We start from the raw sequence: 15,798 nt of genomic DNA, 5'->3' as shown, positions 1-15,798 counted from the left end.
GAATGCCTCTTTCCACGATTCTGGTGCCCCCTTCCCCTCCATAATTTGGTTACATGCATCCATCAATGGTTGAGTCAAATATTCCTTCAATGTCTTATAATACTTGGAGGTAAGTCCATCTGGGCCCGGGGATTTGCCTAATTGCATGTTCTGAATGGAACTTTCAATTTCCTGTTGTGTTATTTTATAATTCAGGGCTGTTTGTTTATCTTGTGTTAGTTTTTCCAGGCTGTAGCTTTTTAAAAATTTATTTATCTCAGTCTCCACTTGGGGTCCTTGAGTAAACAATTTTTTGAAATATCTCTGGAAACACTTTCTAATTTCTTCTGGTTTCTGAATACATTCTCCTTCAACCTCTAGATTGGTAACAAAGTTCAATTTTTGTCTCCTTTTCAGCTGCCATGAAAGCAGCTTCCCACATTTATTTGCCGATTCAAATGATCTTTGTCTCATCTGTTTAATTTTCCATTCAACTTCTTGATTTATCAGTTTCGCATATTGTGCTTGATGGAATTTTATTTCTCTTAAAACTTCTTTTGATTTTGGATTAAGTCTCAACCTTCTCTCTCCGTCCTTTATCTTTTCCAAAATCTTGTCCTTTTTACCATTCCAGAGTTTTTTCCTAATAGTATTCTGTTGTATCAGGAACCCTCTCATAACAGCTTTACTTGCGTCCCAGATTGTTTTCTTTTCCACCGAAGTGTTCAAATTTATTTCAAAATAGTCTTTCATCGTTTTTTGGGCCTTCTTTACAATCTCCTGATCTCTGAACAAAGAGTCATTCATTCTCCATCTGAAGGATCCAGCTGGTGTGAGTCTCAAGTCTATTTTCAAGGCGTTATGGTCGGAGCAAGTTTTGGGGCAGATCTCTATTTTTTTAGTCTTAGGTGCCAGTCCTCTAGATATCCAGATTTGGTCGATTCGTGTCCAAGATAGGTGGGCCTCAGAAAAGAATGTTCCCTCTTTACCTAGAGGGTTCTTTATCCTCCAAATGTCAATCAAGTCCATATTGTCTGTAAGTTCAAAAAAAGTCTTTGGTAGTCTGCCATCTTTAGTCAAGTTTTGGTTTTGTGACTTATCCATGTGTGTGGAGACAACCCCATTCATATCTCCCATCAGGATGATGTTATTATAGTCAACATGGTCCAGCATTATCTCATGCAGCTTCTTGTAAAATTCTGATTTCCCCTCGTTCGGTGCATAAATTCCTACTATCAGAAATTTTTCTCCTTGTGATTGTATTTCAATCGCCAGAATTCTTCCTTGTTCATCTTTGAACACAAATTTTGGTGCTAGGCTCTCCTTAGCATATATCACTACTCCTCTTTTCTTTACATTGTCTGATGAAATAAATTCTTGGCCTAGTCTCTTGTTAATTAATACTCTTCTGTGGAGCCTGGTCACGTGAGTTTCTTGAAGACAAATGACGTCTAGTTGTTCTTTCCTCAATATATGAAAAATCCTTTTCCTTTTTTCGGGGGAGTTTGCACCATGAATGTTCCAACTGAAGAGCTGCAGAGACATCCTGGATCAGTTTGTCAGCCAATAGGGTTGTCTCCCTTGTCGTCTATTCCTGGAGGTGGATCTTTTTGACCAGGCGGGGGGGGGGGGTGGCCAGGTACCTGCTGTTCCTTTCCGGAGGTCCTCCCCGTGGTCGTTCAGGAACTTTTCTTGCTCCTCTGCTGTTCTAATTCTTACCTTCTTCTCTTTCCAGTTAAAAGATAGTCCTTGGGGGAATTCCCACCTGTAAGGAATTGTGTTGTTTCTCAGTAATCTTGCCAGATCTTTATATGTAATTCTTAAGTCCAACAACTGTTTTGGTATGTCTCTGAAGATTTCTGCTGTCTTTCCCTGTATCACCAATGAATTTTTGAAGTGTAGGCCGAGTATATTATCTTTTTCTTGCTTAGATCTCAATATGATCAGGCAATCTCTTGGTTTATCCTTCTTGGCCACTCTTCCCAGTCTAAAGGCGGTGACAATTTTGAAGTCCTTCTCTTCTGCCAAGCCCCAGAACTTGGATATTTCTGCTGTCAAAAAGCTGGTCAGATCTTCTTTTTCTAATTCTGGGATATTTCTAAGCCTAAGATTGCTTTCTCTGTTTTTCAGCTCCGCCATAGACAGGTAGGCCTGCTGTTCAGTAACCTGTCTGCTCAGTGGTCTTACTTCTCCTCTTAGTTCCTCTATCCTTTTTGTATTTTGGTCTGCTTTTGCACTTGCTTCCTCGGCTAATTTTCGACTCTCTGTTGTGGTCTTTTCAATATTTCCTATCGCCTGTGTATTTTGAGCAACTTGGTCTGTCAATTTATTAATTGTAGCTGTCACCTGGTCAAATTTAGCCGCTTGTTCATCAGCTTTCTTGTTTAAAGCTGCCAGTTGGTCCAATATTTCTTTAGAGATAGGGTCTAGCCCTCCTGCAGCCATATCCTCCAAAACTGGCTGTTTAAGTTGTCCTTCTTGCAGACCTGTCACAATTGGAACAGATGACCTGCGTTGCTGCACAGGCAAAGTTAATTGCACTAGTTCGGCTTGTTTTGCTTTCTTGCCAGCCCTTGTTTTTCCTGCACCACTCATTCCACAGCTGTCTATGTTTCAAGGTCAAATTGTAAATCCCATGGGAAAAGCAATCCAGAAAGTAAACATCCAGACATAAAAATTCCAAAACAACCAGCAGTTCTCAGAGACTGATAATTCCACAATCCAGCAGGGGGAGCACCCCAGAGGTTAGAGAGAAAGATGAAAATTTTCCATTAAGTTCCCAAGTAAAGTAAAATCCAAAACAGAGGGGGGGAACCCTCTAAATTCCCTTTAAACTGCAGAGAGTAAAAGTTCCTTGAAAAGGTGCTTGCAACAGTTCCTTTCTTGTAACTTGCAAAATAGCCCAATGAAACTTTGTATCCCTATACACAGTCACCACAGTCTGATGTTACTTTGTATCCAGCCAGCCCGAGAGCTGGGTCTCATAACTTTGTAATCCACAAAAGATAAAGAGGAATAACCCAGTCTCTGTCCACTTATAATACAGTTTTAATTTTTCCTTAACTTTTTGGCAATCAATTCCGAATTTGCAGGGTAAATTCCAAGTTCTTTTGAACTCCTTTCAACGCTTCCGTTTTAGAAAGACTTTGCTCAGCACTTTAAACAGAGACGGAAGACTGACTTCCTTTTTAACGTCTCCCGCTTTCAGCCGAAATTCACGAATTACTGTTCAAATAGAGTCTCAAATTTCTTACTCACGAGTATGTTGTTTCGAGTCAAATGTTCAAAGAAGAAAGGTCAGCGCTCATCAGCAGCAGCCGCGCGGCTTCACTTCCGCGGAAAGAGCGATGGATTCACAGCACCGCTACCCCCTCCACGTTCCGGAGCCCCTTACGGGGTCCCTTCTGCGTTTCCGAGGTCGCTCCTGGTGCCCGCCGAATCCCACGGCCACGGGCTCACTCTACCCGTGGATTTTCTGAATGGGTCGTCGCTGTGCCGTAGCTCACGACCCTTTTCCACGGAGCCCCTTTTCAACAGCTGAAGAGGACCGCCATTGCCGTTTCGCGCCGCCTCCGGAAGTCTCTAGTTGCCACCATTTTTGAGTGAATTGCCAAACGTAAGATTTTTGCTGAAATTGTGACCCCGGGGCTTAGGGGTTTTTTCAAAAAAATATTTTCCGCCGGTTAAGTTGTCGGGGGCTGATTTCTTGTCCTGTGACAAAAAGCCTTCTGTTTCGACTGCCAAAACTTTCAGGGGAGCATTTGGAAGCTTCTGGCATCATTTTTTAGTGAATCGCCAAAAGTCAGATATTTGCTGAAATTGTGACTCCGGGGCTTAGGGATTTTTTCAAAAAAATATTTTGCGCCGGTTAAGTTGTCGAGGGCTGATTTCTTGTCCTGTGATAAAAAGCCTTCTGTTTCGACTGCCAAAATCTTCAGGGGAGCATTTGCAATGGGTTGGCACCATTTTTGAGTGAATTGCCAAAAGTCAGATTTTTGCTGAAATTCTGACCCCGGGGCTTAGGGATTTTTTCAAAAAAATGTTTTCCGCCTGTTAAGTTGCCGGGGCTGATTTCTTGTCCTTTGATAAAAAGCCTTCTGTTTCGACTGCCAAAACTTTCTGGGGAGCTTTTGCAAGCTTCTGGCATCATTTCTGAGTGAATTGCCAAAAGTCAGATTTTTGCTGAAATTGTGACCCCGGGGCTTAGGGATTTTTTCAAAAAAATATTTTCTGCCGGTTAAGTTGTCGGGGGCTGATTTCTTGTCCTGTGACAAAAAGCCTTCTGTTTCGACTGCCAAAACTTTCAGGGGAGCATTTGCAAGCTTCTGGCATCATTTTTGAGTGAATCGCCAAAAGTCAGATTTTTGCTGAAATTGTGACTCCGGGGCTTAGGGATTTTTTAAAAAAAATATTTTCCGCCGGTTAAGTTGTTGAGGGCTGATTTCTTGTCCTTTGATAAAAAGACTTCTGATTCGACTGCTAAACCTTTCAGGGGAGCATTTGCAACCAGTTGCCACCATTTTTGAGTGAATTGCCAAACGTAAGATTTTTGCTGAAATTGTGACCCCGGGGCTTAGGGGTTTTTTCAAAAAAATATTTTCCGCCGGTTAAGTTGTCGGGGGCTGATTTCTTGTCCTGTGACAAAAAGCCTTCTGTTTCGACTGCCAAAATCTTCAGGGGAGCATTTGCAATGGGTTGGCACCATTTTTGAGTGAATTGCCAAAAGTCAGATTTTTGCTGAAATTCTGACCCCGGGGCTTAGGGATTTTTTCAAAAAAATGTTTTCCGCCTGTTAAGTTGCCGGGGCTGATTTCTTGTCCTTTGATAAAAAGCCTTCTGTTTCGACTGCCAAAACTTTCTGGGGAGCTTTTGCAAGCTTCTGGCATCATTTCTGAGTGAATTGCCAAAAGTCAGATTTTTGCTGAAATTGTGACCCCGGGGCTTAGGGATTTTTTCAAAAAAATATTTTCTGCCGGTTAAGTTGTCGGGGGCTGATTTCTTGTCCTGTGACAAAAAGCCTTCTGTTTCGACTGCCAAAACTTTCAGGGGAGCATTTGCAAGCTTCTGGCATCATTTTTGAGTGAATCGCCAAAAGTCAGATTTTTGCTGAAATTGTGACTCCGGGGCTTAGGGATTTTTTAAAAAAAATATTTTCCGCCGGTTAAGTTGTTGAGGGCTGATTTCTTGTCCTTTGATAAAAAGACTTCTGATTCGACTGCTAAACCTTTCAGGGGAGCATTTGCAACCAGTTGCCACCATTTTTGAGTGAATTGCCAAACGTAAGATTTTTGCTGAAATTGTGACCCCGGGGCTTAGGGGTTTTTTCAAAAAAATATTTTCCGCCGGTTAAGTTGTCGGGGGCTGATTTCTTGTCCTGTGACAAAAAGCCTTCTGTTTCGACTGCCAAAATCTTCAGGGGAGCATTTGCAATGGGTTGGCACCATTTTTGAGTGAATTGCCAAAAGTCAGATTTTTGCTGAAATTCTGACCCCGGGGCTTAGGGATTTTTTCAAAAAAATGTTTTCTGCCTGTTAAGTTGCCGGGGCTGATTTCTTGTCCTTTGATAAAAAGCCTTCTGTTTCGACTGCCAAAACTTTCTGGGGAGCTTTTGCAAGCTTCTGGCATCATTTCTGAGTGAATTGCCAAAAGTCAGATTTTTGCTGAAATTGTGACCCCGGGGCTTAGGGATTTTTTCAAAAAAATATTTTCTGCCGGTTAAGTTGTCGGGGGCTGATTTCTTGTCCTGTGACAAAAAGCCTTCTGTTTCGACTGCCAAAACTTTCAGGGGAGCATTTGCAAGCTTCTGGCATCATTTTTGAGTGAATCGCCAAAAGTCAGATTTTTGCTGAAATTGTGACTCCGGGGCTTAGGGATTTTTTTAAAAAAATATTTTCCGCCGGTTAAGTTGTTGAGGGCTGATTTCTTGTCCTTTGATAAAAAGACTTCTGATTCGACTGCTAAACCTTTCAGGGGAGCATTTGCAACCAGTTGCCACCATTTTTGAGTGAATTGCCAAACGTAAGATTTTTGCTGAAATTGTGACCCCGGGGCTTAGGGGTTTTTTCAAAAAAATATTTTCCGCCGGTTAAGTTGTCGGGGGCTGATTTCTTGTCCTGTGACAAAAAGCCTTCTGTTTCGACTGCCAAAACTTTCAGGGGAGCATTTGCAAGCTTCTGGCACCATTTTTTAGTGAATCGCCAAAAGTCAGATATTTGCTGAAATTGTGACTCCGGGGCTTAGGGATTTTTTCAAAAAAATATTTTGCGCCGGTTAAGTTGTCGAGGGCTGATTTCTTGTCCTGTGATAAAAAGCCTTCTGTTTCGACTGCCAAAACTTTCAGGGGAGCATTTGCAACGGGTTGGCACCATTTTTGAGTGAATCGCCAAAAGGCAGATTTTTGCTGAAATTGTGACCCCGGGGCTTAGGGATTTTTTCAAAAAAATATTTTCCAACCGGTTAAGTTGTTGAGGGCTGATTTCTTGTCCTGTGATAAAAAGCCTACTGTTTCCATCGCCAAAACTTTCAGGGGAGCATTTGCAACCAGTTGGCACTATTTTTGAGTGATTTGCCAAAAGTCAGATTTTTGCTGAAATTGTGACCCCGGGGCTTAGGGATTTTTTCAAAAAAATATTTTCCAAACGGTTAAGTTGTTGAGGGCTGATTTCTTGTCCTGTGATAAAAAGCCTTCTGCTTCCATCGCCAAAACTTTCAGGGGAGCATTTGCAAGCTTCTGGCACCATTTTTGAGTGAATTGCCAAAAGTCAGATTTTTGCTGAAATTGTGACCCCGGGGCTTAGGGATTTTTTTAAAAAAATATTTTGCGCCGGTTAAGTTGTCGAGGGCTAATTTCTTGTCCTGTGATAAAAAGCCTTCTGTTTCCATTGCCAAAACTATCAGGGGAGCATTTGCAAGCTTCTGGCATCATTTTTGAGAGAATCGCCAAAAGTCAGATTTTTGCTGAAATTGTGACCCCGGGGCTAAGGGATTTTTTCAAAAAAATATTTTGCGCCGGTTAAGTTGTTGAGGGCTGATTTCTTGTCCTGTGATTAAAAAGCCTTCTGTTTCCATCGCCAAAGCTTTCAGGGGAACATTTGTAAACGGTTGCCACCGTTTTTGAGTGAATTGCCAAAAGTCAGATTTTTGCTGAAATTGTGACCCCGGGGCTTAGGGATTTTTTCAAAAAAATATTTTACACCGGTCAAGTTGTCGAGGGCTGATTTCTTGTCCTGTGATAAAAAGCTTTCTGTTTCGACTGCCAAAGCTTTCAGGGGAGCACTTGCAACCGGTTGGCATCATTTTTCAGTGAATTGCCAAAAGTCAGATTTTTGCTGAAATTGTGACCCCGGGGCTTAGGGATTTTTTCAAAAAAATGTTTTCCGCCTGTTAAGTTGCCGGGGGCTGATTTCTTGTCCTTTGATAAAAAGCCTTCTGTTTCGACTGCCAAAACTTTCTGGGGAGCTTTTGCAAGCTTCTGGCATCATTTTTGAGTGAATTGCCAAAAGTCAGATTTTTGCTGAAATTGTGACCCCGGGGCTTAGGGGTTTTTTCAAAAAAATATTTTCTGCCGGTTAAGTTGTCGGGGGCTGATTTCTTGTCCTGTGACAAAAAGCCTTCTGTTTCGACTGCCAAAACTTTCAGGGGAGCATTTGCAAGCTTCTGGCATCATTTTTGAGTGAATCGCCAAAAGTCAGATTTTTGCTGAAATTGTGACTCCGGGGCTTAGGGATTTTTTTAAAAAAATATTTTCCGCCGGTTAAGTTGTCGAGGGCTGATTTCTTGTCCTGTGATAAAAAGCCTTCTGTTTCGACTGCCAAAACTTTCTGGGGAGCTTTTGCAAGCTTCTGCCATCATTTTTGAGTGAATTGCCAAAAGTCAGATTTTTGCTGAAATTGTGACCCCGGGGCTTAGGGGTTTTTTCAAAAAAATATTTTCTGCCGGTTAAGTTGTCGGGGGCTGATTTCTTGTCCTGTGACAAAAAGCCTTCTGTTTCGACTGCCAAAACTTTCAGGGGAGCATTTGCAAGCTTCTGGCATCATTTTTGAGTGAATCGCCAAAAGTCAGATTTTTGCTGAAATTGTGACTCCGGGGCTTAGGGATTTTTTTAAAAAAATATTTTCCGCCGGTTAAGTTGTCGAGGGCTGATTTCTTGTCCTTTGATAAAAAGACTTCTGATTCGACTGCTAAACCTTTCAGGGGAGCATTTGCAACCAGTTGCCACCATTTTTGAGTGAATTGCCAAACGTAAGATTTTTGCTGAAATTGTGACCCCGGGGCTTAGGGGTTTTTTCAAAAAAATATTTTCTGCCGGTTAAGTTGTCGGGGGCTGATTTCTTGTCCTGTGACAAAAAGCCTTCTGTTTCGACTGCCAAAACTTTCAGGGGAGCATTTGCAAGCTTCTGGCATCATTTTTTAGTGAATCGCCAAAAGTCAGATATTTGCTGAAATTGTGACTCCGGGGCTTAGGGATTTTTTCAAAAAAATATTTTGCGCCGGTTAAGTTGTCGAGGGCTGATTTCTTGTCCTGTGATAAAAAGCCTTCTGTTTCGACTGCCAAAATCTTCAGGGGAGCATTTGCAATGGGTTGGCACCATTTTTGAGTGAATTGCCAAAAGTCAGATTTTTGCTGAAATTGTGACCCCGGAGCTTAGGGATTTTTTCAAAAAAATATTTTCTGCCGGTTAAGTTGTTGAGGGCTATTTTCCTGTCCTGTAATAAAAAGCCTTCTGTTTCCATCGCCAAAACTTTCAGGGGAGCATTTGCAACCAGTTGCCACCATTTTTGTGTGAATTTCCAAAAGTCAGATTTTTGCTGAAATTGTGACCCCGGGGCTTAGGGATTTTTTCAAAAAAATATTTTCCGCCGGTTAAGTTGTTGAGGGCTGATTTCTTGTCCTGTGATAAAAAGCCTTCTGTTTCCATCGCCAAAACTTTCAGGGGAGCATTTGCAAGCTTCTGGCACCATTTTTGAGTGAATTGCCAAAAGTCAGATTTTTGCTGAAATTGTGACCCCGGGGCTTAGGGATTTTTTCAAAAAAATATTTTCCGCCGGTTAAGTTGTCGAGGGCTGATTTCTTGTCCTGTGATAAAAAGCCTTCTGTTTCCATCGCCAAAACTTTCAGGGGAGCATTTTAAAACTTCTGGCATCATTTTTGAGTGAATCGCCAAAAGTCAGATTTTTCCTGAAATTCTGACCCCGGGGCTTAGGGATTTTTTCAAAAAAATATTTTCTGCCGGTTAAGTTGTTGGGGGCTGATTTCTTGTCCTGTGATTAAAAAGCCTTCTGTTTCCATTGCCAAAACTCTCAGGGGAGCATTTGCAAGCTTCTGGCATCATTTTTGAGAGAATCGCCAAAAGTCAGATTTTTGCTGAAATTGTGACCCCGGGGCTAAGGGATTTTTTCAAAAAAATATTTTGCGCCGGTTAAGTTGTTGAGGGCTGATTTCTTGTCCTGTGATTAAAAAGCCTTCTGTTTCCATTGCCAAAGCTTTCAGGGGAACATTTGTAAACGGTTGCCACCGTTTTTGAGTGAATTGCCAAAAGTCAGATTTTTGCTGAAATTGTGACCCCGGGGCTTAGGGATTTTTTCAAAAAAATGTTTTCCGCCTGTTAAGTTGCCGGGGGCTGATTTCTTGTCCTTTGATAAAAAGCCTTCTGTTTCGACTGCCAAAACTTTCTGGGGAGCTTTTGCAAGCTTCTGGCATCATTTTTGAGTGAATTGCCAAAAGTCAGATTTTTGCTGAAATTGTGACCCCGGGGCTTAGGGGTTTTTTCAAAAAAATATTTTCTGCCAGTTAAGTTGTCGGGGGCTGATTTCTTGTCCTGTGACAAAAAGCCTTCTGTTTCGACTGCCAAAACTTTCAGGGGAGCATTTGCAAGCTTCTGGCATCATTTTTGAGTGAATCTCCAAAAGTCAGATTTTTGCTAAAAATTGTGACCCCGGGGCTTAGGGATTTTTTTAAAAAAATATTTTCCGCCGGTTAAGTTGTCGAGGGCTGATTTCTTGTCCTTTGATAAAAAGACTTCTGATTCGACTGCTAAACCTTTCAGGGGAGCATTTGCAACCAGTTGCCACCATTTTTGAGTGAATTGCCAAACGTAAGATTTTTGCTGAAATTGTGACCCCGGGGCTTAGGGGTTTTTTCAAAAAAATATTTTCCGCCAGTTAAGTTGTCGGGGGCTGATTTCTTGTCCTGTGACAAAAAGCCTTCTGTTTCGACTGCCAAAACTTTCAGGGGAGCATTTGCAAGCTTCTGGCATCATTTTTTAGTGAATCGCCAAAAGTCAGATATTTGCTGAAATTGTGACTCCGGGGCTTAGGGATTTTTTCAAAAAAATATTTTGCGCCGGTTAAGTTGTCGAGGGCTGATTTCTTGTCCTGTGATAAAAAGCCTTCTGTTTCGACTGCCAAAATCTTCAGGGGAGCATTTGCAATGGGTTGGCACCATTTTTGAGTGAATTGCCAAAAGTCAGATTTTTGCTGAAATTGTGACCCCGGAGCTTAGGGATTTTTTCAAAAAAATATTTTCTGCCGGTTAAGTTGTTGAGGGCTATTTTCCTGTCCTGTAATAAAAAGCCTTCTGTTTCCATCGCCAAAACTTTCAGGGAGCATTTGCAACCAGTTGCCACCATTTTTGTGTGAATTTCCAAAAGTCAGATTTTTGCTGAAATTGTGACCCCGGGGCTTAGGGATTTTTTCAAAAAAATATTTTCCGCCGGTTAAGTTGTCGAGGGCTGATTTCTTGTCCTGTGATAAAAAGCCTTCTGTTTCCATCGCCAAAACTTTCAGGGGAGCATTTTAAAACTTCTGGCATCATTTTTGAGTGAATCGCCAAAAGTCAGATTTTTCCTGAAATTCTGACCCCGGGGCTTAGGGATTTTTTCAAAAAAATATTTTCCGCCGGTTAAGTTGTTGGGGGCTGATTTCTTGTCCTGTGATACAAAGCCTTCTGTTTCGACTGCCAAAACTTTCAGGGGAGCATTTGCAACGGGTTGGCACCATTTTTGAGTGAATCGCCAAAAGGCAGATTTTTGCTGAAATTGTGACCCCGGGGCTTAGGGATTTTTTCAAAAAAATATTTTCCAACCGGTTAAGTTGTTGAGGGCTGATTTCTTGTCCTGTGATAAAAAGCCTACTGTTTCCATCGCCAAAACTTTCAGGGGAGCATTTGCAACCAGTTGGCACTATTTTTGAGTGATTTGCCAAAAGTCAGATTTTTGCTGAAATTGTGACCCCGGGGCTTAGGGATTTTTTCAAAAAAATATTTTCCAACCGGTTAAGTTGTTGAGGGCTGATTTCTTGTCCTGTGATAAAAAGCCTTCTGCTTCCATCGCCAAAACTTTCAGGGGAGCATTTGCAAGCTTCTGGCGTCATTTTTGAGTGAATTGCCAAAAGTCAGATTTTTGCTGAAATTGTGACCCCGGGGCTTAGGGATTTTTTCAAAAAAATGTTTTCCGCCTGTTAAGTTGCCGGGGGCTGATTTCTTGTCCTTTGATAAAAAGCCTTCTGTTTCGACTGCCAAAACTTTCTGGGGAGCTTTTGCAAGCTTCTGGCATCATTTTTGAGTGAATTGCCAAAAGTCAGATTTTTGCTGAAATTGTGACCCCGGGGCTTAGGGGTTTTTTCAAAAAAATATTTTCTGCCGGTTAAGTTGTCGGGGGCTGATTTCTTGTCCTGTGACAAAAAGCCTTCTGTTTCGACTGCCAAAACTTTCAGGGGAGCATTTGCAAGCTTCTGGCATCATTTTTGAGTGAATCGCCAAAAGTCAGATTTTTGCTGAAATTGTGACTCCGGGGCTTAGGGATTTTTTTAAAAAAATATTTTCCGCCGGTTAAGTTGTCGAGGGCTGATTTCTTGTCCTTTGATAAAAAGACTTCTGATTCGACTGCTAAACCTTTCAGGGGAGCATTTGCAACCAGTTGCCACCATTTTTGAGTGAATTGCCAAACGTAAGATTTTTGCTGAAATTGTGACCCCGGGGCTTAGGGGTTTTTTCAAAAAAATATTTTCTGCCGGTTAAGTTGTCGGGGGCTGATTTCTTGTCCTGTGACAAAAAGCCTTCTGTTTCGACTGCCAAAACTTTCAGGGGAGCATTTGCAAGCTTCTGGCATCATTTTTTAGTGAATCGCCAAAAGTCAGATATTTGCTGAAATTGTGACTCCGGGACTTAGGGATTTTTTCAAAAAAATATTTTGCGCCGGTTAAGTTGTCGAGGGCTGATTTCTTGTCCTGTGATAAAAAGCCTTCTGTTTCGACTGCCAAAATCTTCAGGGGAGCATTTGCAATGGGTTGGCACCATTTTTGAGTGAATTGCCAAAAGTCAGATTTTTGCTGAAATTGTGACCCCGGAGCTTAGGGATTTTTTCAAAAAAATATTTTCTGCCGGTTAAGTTGTTGAGGGCTATTTTCCTGTCCTGTAATAAAAAGCCTTCTGTTTCCATCGCCAAAACTTTCAGGGGAGCATTTGCAACCAGTTGCCACCATTTTTGTGTGAATTTCCAAAAGTCAGATTTTTGCTGAAATTGTGACCCCGGGGCTTAGGGATTTTTTCAAAAAAATATTTTCCGCCGGTTAAGTTGTCGAGGGCTGATTTCTTGTCCTGTGATAAAAAGCCTTCTGTTTCCATCGCAAAAACTTTCAGGGGAGCATTTTAAAACTTCTGGCATCATTTTTGAGTGATTTGCCAAAAGTCAGATTTTTGCTGAAATTGTGACCCCGGGGCTTAGGGATTTTTTCAAAAAAATATTTTCCAACCGGTTAAGTTGTTGAGGGCTGATTTCTTGTCCTGTGATAAAAAGCCTTCTGTTTCCATCGCCAAAACTTTCAGGGGAGCATTTGCAAGCTTCTGGCACCATTTTTGAGTGAATTGCCAAAAGTCAGATTTTTGCTGAAATTGTGACCCCGGGGCTTAGGGATTTTTTCAAAAAAATATTTTCCGCCGGTTAAGTTGTCGAGGGCTGATTTCTTGTCCTGTGATAAAAAGCCTTCTGTTTCCATCGCCAAAACTTTCAGGGGAGCATTTTAAAACTTCTGGCATCATTTTTGAGTGAATCGCCAAAAGTCAGATTTTTCCTGAAATTCTGACCCCGGGGCTTAGGGATTTTTTCAAAAAAATATTTTCCGCCGGTTAAGTTGTTGGGGGCTGATTTCTTGTCCTGTGATTAAAAAGCCTTCTGTTTCGACTGCCAAAACTTTCAGGGGAGCACTTGCAACGGGTTGGCACCATTTTTGAGTGAATCGCCAAAAGGCAGATTTTTGCTGAAATTGTGACCCCGGGGCTTAGGGATTTTTTCAAAAAAATATTTTCCAACCGGTTAAGTTGTTGAGGGCTGATTTCTTGTCCTGTGAGAAAAAGCCTTCTGTTTCCATCGCCAAAACTTTCAGGGGAGCATTTGCAACCAGTTGGCACTATTTTTGAGTGATTTGCCAAAAGTCAGATTTTTGCTGAAATTGTGACCCCGGGGCTTAGGGATTTTTTCAAAAAAATATTTTCCAACCGGTTCAGTTGTTGAGGGCTGATTTCTTGTCCTGTGATAAAAAGCCTTATGTTTCCATCGCCAAAACTTTCATGGGAGCATTTGCAAGCTTCTGGCACCATTTTTGAGTGAATTGCCAAAAGTCAGATTTTTGCTGAAATTGTGACCCCGGAGCTTAGGGATTTTTTCAAAAAAATATTTTCCGCCGGTTAAGTTGTCGAGGGCTGATTTCTTGTCCTGTGATAAAAAGCCTTCTGTTTCTATCGCCAAAACTTTCAGGGGAGCATTTTAAAACTTCTGGCATCATTTTTGAGTGAATCGCCAAAAGTCAGATTTTTCCTGAAATTCTGACCCCGGGGCTTAGGGATTTTTTCAAAAAAATATTTTCCGCCGGTTAAGTTGTTGGGGGCTGATTTCTTGTCCTGTGATTAAAAAGCCTTCTGTTTCGACTGCCAAAACTTTCAGGGGAGCATTTGCAACGGGTTGGCACCATTTTTGAGTGAATCGCCAAAAGGCAGATTTTTGCTGAAATTGTGACCCCGGGGCTTAGGGATTTTTTCAAAAAAATATTTTCCAACCGGTTAAGTTGTTGAGGGCTGATTTCTTGTCCTGTGATAAAAAGCCTTCTGTTTCCATCGCCAAAACTTTCAGGGGAGCATTTGCAACCAGTTGGCACTATTTTTGAGTGATTTGCCAAAAGTCAGATTTTTGCTGAAATTGTGACCCCGGGACTTAGGGATTTTTTGAAAAAAATATTTTCCGCGGGTTAAGTTGTCGGGGGCTAATTTCTTGCCCTGTAATAAAAAGCCTTCTGTTTCCATTGCCAAAACTATCAGGGGAGCATTTGCAAGCTTCTGGCATCATTTTTGAGAGAATCGCCAAAAGTCAGATTTTTGCTGAAATTGTGACCCCAGGGCTAAGGGATTTTTTCAAAAAAATATTTTGCGCCGGTTAAGTTGTTGAGGGCTGATTTCTTGTCCTGTGATTAAAAAGCCTTCTGTTTCCATCGCCAAAGCTTTCAGGGGGACATTTGTAAACGGTTGCCACCGTTTTTGAGTGAATTGCCAAAAGTCAGATTTTTGCTGAAATTCTGACCCCGGGGCTTAGGGATTTTTTCAAAAAAATATTTTACACCGGTCAAGTTGTCGAGGGCTGATTTCTTGTCCTGTGATAAAAAGCCTTCTGTTTCGACTGCCAAAGCTTTCAGGGGAGCACTTGCAACCGGTTGGCATCATTTTTGAGTGAATTGCCAAAAGTCAGATTTTTGTTGAAATTGTGACCCCGGGGCTTAGGGATTTTTTCAAAAAAATGTTTTCCGCCTGTTAAGTTGCCGGGGGCTGATTTCTTGTCCTTTGATAAAAAGCCTTCTGTTTCGACTGCCAAAACTTTCTGGGGAGCTTTTGCAAGCTTCTGGCATCATTTTTGAGTGAATTGCCAAAAGTCAGATTTTTGCTGAAATTGTGACCCCGGGGCTTAGGGGTTTTTTCAAAAAAATATTTTCTGCCGGTTAAGTTGTCGGGGGCTGATTTCTTGTCCTGTGACAAAAAGCCTTCTGTTTTGACTGCCAAAACTTTCAGGGGAGCATTTGCAAGCTTCTGGCATCATTTTTGAGTGAATCGCCAAAAGTCAGATTTTTGCTGAAATTGTGACTCCGGGGCTTAGGGATTTTTTTAAAAAAATATTTTCCGCCGGTTAAGTTGTCGAGGGCTGATTTCTTGTCCTTTGATAAAAAGACTTCTGATTCGACTGCTAAACCTTTCAGGGGAGCATTTGCAACCAGTTGCCACCATTTTTGAGTGAATTGCCAAACGTAAGATTTTTGCTGAAATTGTGACCCCGGGGCTTAGGGGTTTTTTCAAAAAAATATTTTCTGCCGGTTAAGTTGTCGGGGGCTGATTTCTTGTCCTGTGACAAAAAGCCTTCTGTTTCGACTGCCAAAACTTTCAGGGGAGCATTTGCAAGCTTCTGGCATCATTTTTTAGTGAATCGCCAAAAGTCAGATATTTGCTGAAATTGTGACTCCGGGGCTTAGGGATTTTTTCAAAAAAATATTTTTCGCCAGTTAAGTTGTCGAGGGCTGATTTCTTGTCCTGTGATAAAAAGCCTTCTGTTTCCATCGCCAAAACTTTCAGGGAGCATTTGCAACCAGTTGCCACCATTTTTGTGTGAATTTCCAAAAGTCAGATTTTTGCTGAAATTGTGACCCCGGGGCTTAGGGATTTTTTCAAAAAAATATTTTCCGCCGGTTAAGTTGTCGAGGGCTGATTTCTTGTCCTGTGATAAAAAGCCTTCTGTTTCCATCGCAAAAACTTTCAGGGGAGCATTTTAAAACTTCTGGCATCATTTT

The sequence above is a fragment of the Podarcis muralis genome, chromosome 11, assembly GCF_964188315.1.
Source record: "Podarcis muralis chromosome 11, rPodMur119.hap1.1, whole genome shotgun sequence".
Taxonomy (NCBI): domain Eukaryota; kingdom Metazoa; phylum Chordata; class Lepidosauria; order Squamata; family Lacertidae; genus Podarcis; species Podarcis muralis.
This window is presented reverse-complemented; position numbering follows the sequence as displayed.